The sequence below is a fragment of the Osmerus eperlanus genome, chromosome 23 (genome assembly GCF_963692335.1).
Source record: "Osmerus eperlanus chromosome 23, fOsmEpe2.1, whole genome shotgun sequence".
NCBI classification, from domain to species: Eukaryota; Metazoa; Chordata; class Actinopteri; order Osmeriformes; family Osmeridae; genus Osmerus; species Osmerus eperlanus.
The window spans coordinates 11,442,379-11,450,337 of record NC_085040.1 but is presented as its reverse complement, the minus strand read 5'-3'; the positions used below and the strand labels follow the sequence as shown (position 1 = coordinate 11,450,337).

The window sequence follows — 7,959 nt, the reverse complement described above, 5'->3', positions numbered from 1 at the left end:
TTCTACAGCCCATTGCTGTAGAAGGAGGTAACATGGCAAAGAGGGCTCCTGTTCTATTCCCAAATCAGTCCTTTACCCAACGTAGATCGGCGTGATTTGCTGCGGAAGTTTCTCCAGCTCTTTATGTCTAAGCATGTTTTGTGACAACAAATCGATCAAAGCAGCAACAAGAACATGGCTCGTTGGTCTCGTGGTATGATTCTCGCTGAGGGTGCAGGGAGCCTTTGTTTAAGCATGTTTTGTGACAACAAATCGATCAATCGAAGCAATAAATAGAACATGGCTCGTTGGTCAAGGGGTGAGATTCTCGCTTAGGGTGCAGGGAGCCTTTGTCTAAACATGTTTTGTGACAACAAATCGATCAAAACAGCAACCAGAACATGGCTCGTTGGTCTCGTGGTATGATTCTCGCTTAGGGTGCAGGGAGCCTTTGTCTAAGCATGTTTTGTGACAACAAATCGATCAAAGCAGCAATCAGAACATGGCTCGTTGGTCTTGTGGTATGATTCTCGCTTAGGGTGCAGGGCGCCTTTGTCTAAGCATGTTTTGTGACAACAAATCGATCAATCGAAGCAGCAACATGGCTCGTTGGTCTAGGGGAATGATTCTTTATTAGGGTGCGAGAGGTCCCGTGTTCAAATCCCGGACGAGACCATTACAGTATGCTGTTGAAGGAGGTAACATGGCAAAGAGGGCTTCTGTTCTATTCCCAAATCAGTCCTTTACCCAACGGAGATCGGCGTGATTTGCTGCAGAAGTTACTCCAGCTCTTTTTGTCCACGCATTCTTTGGACAACAAATCAATCAAAGCAGCAACCAGAACATGGCTCGTTGGTCTAGGGGTATGATTCTCGCTTCGGGTGCGAGAGGTCCCGCGTTCAAATCCCGGACGAGCCCTTTACAGTATGTTGTTGAAGGAGGTTACTTGGCGAAGAGGGATCCTGTTCTAATCTCAGATCAGTCCTTTACCCAACGGAGATCAGCGTGATTTGCTGCAGAAGTTACTCCAGCTCTTTTCGTCCACGCATTCTTTGGACAACAAATCAATAAAAGCAGCAACCAGAACATGGCTCGTTGGTCTAGGGGTATGATTCTCGCTTCGGGTGCAAGAGGTCCCGGGTTCAAATCCCGGACGAGCCCTTTACAGTATGTTGTTGAAGGAGGTTACATGGCGAAGAGGGATCCTGTTCTAATCTCAGATCAGTCCTTTACCCAACGGAGATCGGGGTGATTTGCTCCAGAAGTTTCACAGCTCTTTTTGTCTACGCATGTTTTGTGACAACAAATCGATCAAAGCAGCAACCAGAACATGGCTCGTTGGTCTCGTGGTATGATTCTCGCTTAGGGTGCAGGGAGCCTTTGTCTAAGCATGTTTTGTGACAACAAATCGATCAATCGAAGCAGCAGCTGGAGCATGGCTCGTTGGTCTAGGGGTATGATTCTCGCTTAGGGTGCGAGAGGTCCTGGGTTCAAATCCCGGACGAGCCCATTACAGTATGCTGTTGAAGGAGGTAACATGGCAAAGAGGGCTCCTGTTCTATTCCCAAATCAGTCCTTTACCCAACGTAGATCGGCGTGATTTGCTGCGGAAGTTTCTCCAGCTCTTTATGTCTAAGCATGTTTTGTGACAACAAATCTATCAAAGCAGCAACCAGAACATGGCTCGTTGGTCTCGTGGTATGATTCACGCTTAGGGTGCAGGGAGCATTTGTCTAAGCATGTTTTGTGACAACAAATCGATCAATCGAAGCAGCAACTGGAACATGGCTCGTTGGTCTAGGGGTATGATTCTCGCTTAGGGTGCGAGAGGTCCTGGGTTCAAATCCCGGACGAGCCCATAACATAATGCTGATGAACGAGGTAACATGTCAAAGAGGGCTCCTGTTCTATTCCCAAATCAGTCCTTTACCCAACGTAGATCGGCGTGATTTGCAGCGGAAGTTTCTCCAGCTCTTTATGTCTAAGCATGTTTTGTGACAACAAATCGATCAAAGCAGCAACCAGAACATGGCTCGTTGGTCTCGTGGTATGATTCTCGCTTAGGGTGCAGGGAGCCTTTGTCTAAGCATGTTTTGTGACAACAAATCGATCAATCGAAGCAGCAACTGGAACATGGCTCGTTGGTCTAGGGGTATGATTCTCGCTTTAGGTGAGAGAGGTCCCGGGTTCAAATCCTGGACGAGCCTATTACTTCTACAGCCCATTGCTGTAGAAGGAGGTAACCTGACAACGAGGGCTCCTGTTCTATTCCCAAATCAGTCCTTTTCCAAACGTAGATCGGGGTGATTTTCTGCAGAAGTTTCTCGAACTCTTTTTGTCTACGCATGTTTTGTGACAACAAATCGATCAAAGCAGCAACCAGAACATGGCTCGTTGGTCAGGGGTATGATTCTCGCTTTCATGCGAGAGGTCCCGGGTTCAAATCCCGGACGAGCCCATTACTTCTACAGCCCATTGCTGTAGAAGGAGGTAACATGGCAAAGAGGGCTCCTGTTCTATTCCCAAATCAGTCCTTTACCCAACGTAGATTGGCGTGATTTGCTGCGGAAGTTTCTCCAGCTCTTTATGTCTAAGCATGTTTTGTGACAACAAATCGATCAAAGCAGCAACAAGAACATGGCTCGTTGGTCTCGTGGTATGATTCTCGCTTAGGGTGCAGGGAGCATTTGTCTAAGCATGTTTTGTGACAACAAATCGATCAATCGAAGCAGCAACATGGCTCGTTGGTCTAGGGGTATGATTCTTTATTAGGGTGCGAGAGGTCCCGTGTTCAAATCCCGGACGAGACCATTACAGTATGCTGTTGAAGGAGGTAACATGGCAAAGAGGGCTTCTGTTCTATTCCCAAATCAGTCCTTTACCCAACGGAGATCGGCGTGATTTGCTGCAGAAGTTACTCCAGCTCTTTTTGTCCACGCATTCTTTGGACAACAAATCAATCAAAGCAGCAACCAGAACATGGCTCGTTGGTCTAGGGGTATGATTCTCGCTTCGGGTGCGAGAGGTCCCGCGTTCAAATCCCGGACGAGCCCTTTACAGTATGTTGTTGAAGGAGGTTAATTGGCGAAGAGGGATCCTGTTCTAATCTCAGATCAGTCCTTTACCCAACGGAGATCAGCGTGATTTGCTGCAGAAGTTACTCCAGCTCTTTTCGTCCACGCATTCTTTGGACAACAAATCAATAAAAGCAGCAACCAGAACATGGCTCGTTGGTCTAGGGGTATGATTCTCGCTTCGGGTGCAAGAGGTCCCGGGTTCAAATCCCGGACGAGCCCTTTACAGTATGTTGTTGAAGGAGGTTACATGGCGAAGAGGGATCCTGTTCTAATCTCAGATCAGTCCTTTACCCAACGGAGATCGGGGTGATTTGCTCCAGAAGTTTCACAGCTCTTTTTGTCTACGCATGTTTTGTGACAACAAATCGATCAAAGCAGCAACCAGAACATGGCTCGTTGGTCTCGTGGTATGATTCTCGCTTAGGGTGCAGGGAGCCTTTGTCTAAGCATGTTTTGTGACAACAAATCGATCAATCGAAGCAGCAGCTGGAGCATGGCTCGTTGGTCTAGGGGTATGATTCTCGCTTAGGGTGCGAGAGGTCCTGGGTTCAAATCCCGGACGAGCCCATTACAGTATGCTGTTGAAGGAGGTAACATGGCAAAGACGGCTCCTGTTCTATTCCCAAATCAGTCCTTTACCCAACGTAGATCGGCGTGATTTGCTGCGGAAGTTTCTCCAGCTCTTTATGTCTAAGCATGTTTTGTTACAACAAATCGATCAAAGCAGCAACCAGAACATGGCTCGTTGGTCTCGTGGTATGATTCTCGCTTAGGGTGCAGGGAGCATTTGTCTAAGCATGTTTTGTGACAACAAATCGATCAATCGAAGCAGCAACTGGAACATGGCTCGTTGGTCTAGGGGTATGATTCTCGCTTTAGGTGAGAGAGGTCCTGGGTTCAAATCCCGGACGAGCCTATTACTTCTACAGCCCATTGCTGTAGAAGGAGGTAACCTGACAACGAGGGCTCCTGTTCTATTCCCAAATCAGTCCTTTTCCAAACGTAGATCGGGGTGATTTTCTGCAGAAGTTTCTCGAACTCTTTTTGTCTACGCATGTTTTGTGACAACAAATCGATCAAAGCAGCAACCAGAACATGGCTCGTTGGTCAGGGGTATGATTCTCGCTTTCATGCGAGAGGTCCCGGGTTCAAATCCCGGACGAGCCCATTACTTCTACAGCCCATTGCTGTAGAAGGAGGTAACATGGCAAAGAGGGCTCCTGTTCTATTCCCAAATCAGTCCTTTACCCAACGTAGATCGGCGTGATTTGCTGCGGAAGTTTCTCCAGCTCTTTATGTCTAAGCATGTTTTGTGACAACAAATCGATCAAAGCAGCAACAAGAACATGGCTCGTTGGTCTCGTGGTATGATTCTCGCTTAGGGTGCAGGGAGCCTTTGTTTAAGCATGTTTTGTGACAACAAATCGATCAATCGAAGCAGCAACTAGAATATGGCTCGTTGGTCTAGGGGTATGATTCTTGCTTAGGGTGCGAGCGGTCCCGGGTTCAAATCCCGGACGAGCCCATTACAGTATGCTGTTGAAGGAGGTAACCTGGCAAAGCGGCCTCCTGTTCTATTCCCAAATCAGTCCTTTACCCAACGTAGATTGGGGTGAATTGCTGCAGAAGTTTCTCCAGCTCTTTTTGTCTACGCATGTTTTGTGACAACAAATCGATCAAAGCAGCAACCAGAACATGGCTCGTTGGTCTCGTGGTATGATTCTCGCTTAGGGTGCAGGGAGCCTTTGTCTAAGCATGTTTTGTGACAACAAATCGATCAATCGAAGCAGCAACATGGCTCGTTGGTCTAGGGGAATGATTCTTGATTAGGGTGCGAGAGGTCCCGTGTTCAAATCCCGGACGAGACCATTACAGTATGCTGTTGAAGAGGGTTCCTGTTCTAATCTCAGATCAGTCCTTTACCCAACCGAGATCAGCGTGATTTGCTGCAGAAGTTACTCCAGCTCTTTTCGTCCACGCATTCTTTGGACAACAAATCAATCAAAGCAGCAACCAGAACATGGCTCGTTGGTCTAGGGGTATGATTCTCGCTTAGGGTGCAGGGAGCCTTTGTATAAGCATGTTTAGTGACAAAAAATCGATCAAAGCAGCAACCAGAACATGGCTTGTTGGTCTCGTGGTATGATTCTTGCTTAGGATGCAGGGAGCCTTTGTCTAAGCTTGTTTTGTGACAACAGATCGATCAATTGAAGCAGCAACGAGAACATGGCTCGTTGGTCTAGGGGTATGATTCCCGCTTAGGGTGCAGGGAGCCTTTGTCTAAGCATGTTATGTGACAACAAATCGATCATTCAAAGCAGCAACTAGAACATGGCTCGTTGGTCTAGGGGTATGATTCCCGCTTAGGGTGCAGCGAGCCTTTGTCTAAGCATGTTATGTGACAACAAATCGATCATTCAAAGCAGCAACCAGAACATGGCTCGTTGGTCTAGGGGTATGATTCTCGCTTAGGGTGCGAGAGGTCCTGAGTTCAAATCCCGGATGAGCCCATTACAGTATGCTGTTGAAAGAGGAAACCTGGCAAAGAGGGCTCCTGTTCTATTCCCAAATCAGTCCTTTACCCAACGTATATCGGGGTGATTTGCTGCAGAAGTTTCTCTAGCTCTTTTTGTCTACGCATTCTTTGTGACAACAAATCGATCAAAGCAGCAACCAGAACATGGCTCGTTGGTCTAGGGGTATGATTGTAGCTTTGGGTGAGAGAGGTCCTGGGTTCAAATCCCGGACGAGCCCATTACATCTACAGCCCATTGCCGTAGAAGGAGTTAACCTGGCAAAGAGGGCTCCTGTTCTATTCCCAAATCAGTCCTTTACCCAACGTATATCGGGGTGATTTGCTGCAGAAGGTTCTTCATCTCTTTTTGTCTACACATTCTTTTTGACAACAATTCGATCAAAGCAGAAACCAGAACATGGCTCGTTGGTCTAGGGGTATGATTCTCGCTTTGGGTGCGAGAGGTCCAGGGTTCAAATCCCGGACAAGCCCATTACAGTATGCTGTTGAAGGAGGTAACAAGGCAAAGAGGGCTCCTGTTCTATTCCCAAATCAGTCCTTTACCCAACGTAGATCGGCGTGATTTGCAGCGAAAGTTTCTCCAGCTCTTTTTGTCCAAGCATGTTTTGTGACAACAAATTGATCAAAGCAGCAACCAGAGCATGGCTCGTTGGTCTAGGGGTATGATTCTCGCTTCGGGTGCTAGAGGTCACGGGTTCAAATCCTGGACGAGCCCTTTACAGCATGTTGTTGAAGGAGGTTACTTGGTGAAGAGGGGTCCTGTTCTAATCCCAGATCAGTCCTTTACCCAACGGAGATCGGGGTGATTTGCTGCAGAAGTTTCACAGCTCTTTTTGTCTACACATGTTTTGTGACAACAAATCGATCAAAGCAGTAGCCAGAACATGGCTCGTTGGTCTCGTGGTATGATTCTCGCTTAGGGTGCAGGGAGCCTTTGTCTAAGCATGTTTTGTGACAACAAATCGATCAATCGAAGCAGCAACTAGAACATGGCTCGTTGGTCTCGTGGTATGATTCTCGCTTAGGGTGCGAGAGGTCCCTGGTTAGGGAGTCAGGTGGCTGAGCGGTTAGGAAATCGGGCTAGTAATCATAAGGTCGCCGGTTCGATTCCCGGCCGTGCAAAATGACATTGTGTCCTTGGGCAAGGCACTTCACCCTACTTGCCTCGGGGGAATGTCCCTGTACTTACTGTAAGTCGCTCTGGATAAGAGCGTCTACTAAATGTAAATGTTCAAATCCCTGACGAGCCCTTTACAGTATGTTGTTGAAGGAGGTTACTTGGCGAAGAGGCATCCTGTTCTAATCTCAGATCAGTCCTTTACCCAACAGAGATCGGCGTGATATGCTGCAGAAGTTTCTCCAGCTCCCGATCTCGGAAGCTAAGCAGGGTTGGGCCTGGTTAGTACTTGGATGGGAGACCGCCTGGGAATACCAGGTGCTGTATGCTCTTTTGCTCACTTGCAATATGCACAAGTAGTCCTTCATGAAAGGGGCTGGAAGCTGCTTTCATTTTGCCGAGAGAGAGAGAGAGAGAGAGAGAGAGAGAGAGAGAGAGAGAGAGAGAGAGAGAGAGAGAGAGAGAGACCACCTTGGATTGTCAAATACCAAATCTGGATATGAATAAGTAGCCTATGGTTGTCAACTTATTTTGTACGGCCAAACCAGCATGGCAACGCCCGATCTCGTCCGATCTCGGAAGCTAAGCAGGGTTGGGCCTGGTTAGTACTTGGATGGGAGACCGCCTGGGAATACCAGGTGCTGTATGCTCTTTTGCTCACTTGCAATATGCACAAGTAGTCCTTCATGAAAGGGGCTGGAAGCTGCTTTCATTTTGCCGAGAGAGAGACCACCTTGGATTGTCAAATACCAAATCTGGATATGAATAAGTAGCCTATGGTTGTCAACTTATTTTGTACGGCCAAACCAGCATGGCAACGCCCCTTTCAGGAAGTGAATTCAGGAAGTGTTGGACAGAGAGCAGGTGGACTGTGTGTTTGTTTGGAGAGTTTTTTTTCCTTCTGTTTGCTACACTTTTTCATCTGGTTTTTACTTGTGTTTGGATTTGAAAGAGGTGTTCACTGAAGCACTAAATCCCCCAACAGCTCTTGCTGATTGGGGGACTTTGCTAAGAAGATGGAAAATATAATGGTGAAGAAGGCGGTGAGCAGACAACAGGATGAGGATGTTGGAGGTAAAAGAGCTGACCTGAAATTTGAAAAGGATTTGACTGTAGCTGTGGAGATTGCCGGTGAAGAACGGATTACAATGATGGAACTGTTGAGAGGGATAAAGGAAGTTTGTGGACTGGTGTGTGGCTGCCGCTTCAAGGACCCCAAAAGGTATGAAGTTACCATGTCAAACTTAAGA

General features: G+C 47.4%; 8 non-coding genes across 8 annotated transcripts; all 8 read left to right on the top strand.

Annotated features, from left to right (window-relative positions):
- Positions 1–825: 825 nt before the first annotated feature.
- On the top strand, positions 826–897 carry trnap-cgg (transfer RNA proline (anticodon CGG)). Its single transcript has one exon. It is a non-coding gene; the product is annotated as a tRNA-Pro (tRNA).
- A 171-nt stretch (positions 898–1,068) lies between these two features.
- Positions 1,069–1,140, top strand: trnap-cgg (transfer RNA proline (anticodon CGG)). Its single transcript has one exon. It is a non-coding gene; the product is annotated as a tRNA-Pro (tRNA).
- A 276-nt stretch (positions 1,141–1,416) lies between these two features.
- trnap-agg (transfer RNA proline (anticodon AGG)) lies at positions 1,417–1,488 on the top strand. The gene has a single exon. It is a non-coding gene; the product is annotated as a tRNA-Pro (tRNA).
- Positions 1,489–1,765: 277 nt separating this feature from the next.
- On the top strand, positions 1,766–1,837 carry trnap-agg (transfer RNA proline (anticodon AGG)). The gene has a single exon. It is a non-coding gene; the product is annotated as a tRNA-Pro (tRNA).
- Positions 1,838–2,960: 1,123 nt separating this feature from the next.
- Positions 2,961–3,032, top strand: trnap-cgg (transfer RNA proline (anticodon CGG)). The gene has a single exon. It is a non-coding gene; the product is annotated as a tRNA-Pro (tRNA).
- A 171-nt stretch (positions 3,033–3,203) lies between these two features.
- On the top strand, positions 3,204–3,275 carry trnap-cgg (transfer RNA proline (anticodon CGG)). The gene has a single exon. It is a non-coding gene; the product is annotated as a tRNA-Pro (tRNA).
- Positions 3,276–3,551: 276 nt separating this feature from the next.
- trnap-agg (transfer RNA proline (anticodon AGG)) lies at positions 3,552–3,623 on the top strand. The gene has a single exon. It is a non-coding gene; the product is annotated as a tRNA-Pro (tRNA).
- Positions 3,624–7,240: 3,617 nt separating this feature from the next.
- Positions 7,241–7,359, top strand: LOC134010196 (5S ribosomal RNA). The gene has a single exon (XR_009928339.1). It is a non-coding gene; the product is annotated as a 5S ribosomal RNA (ribosomal RNA).
- Positions 7,360–7,959: the final 600 nt, after the last annotated feature.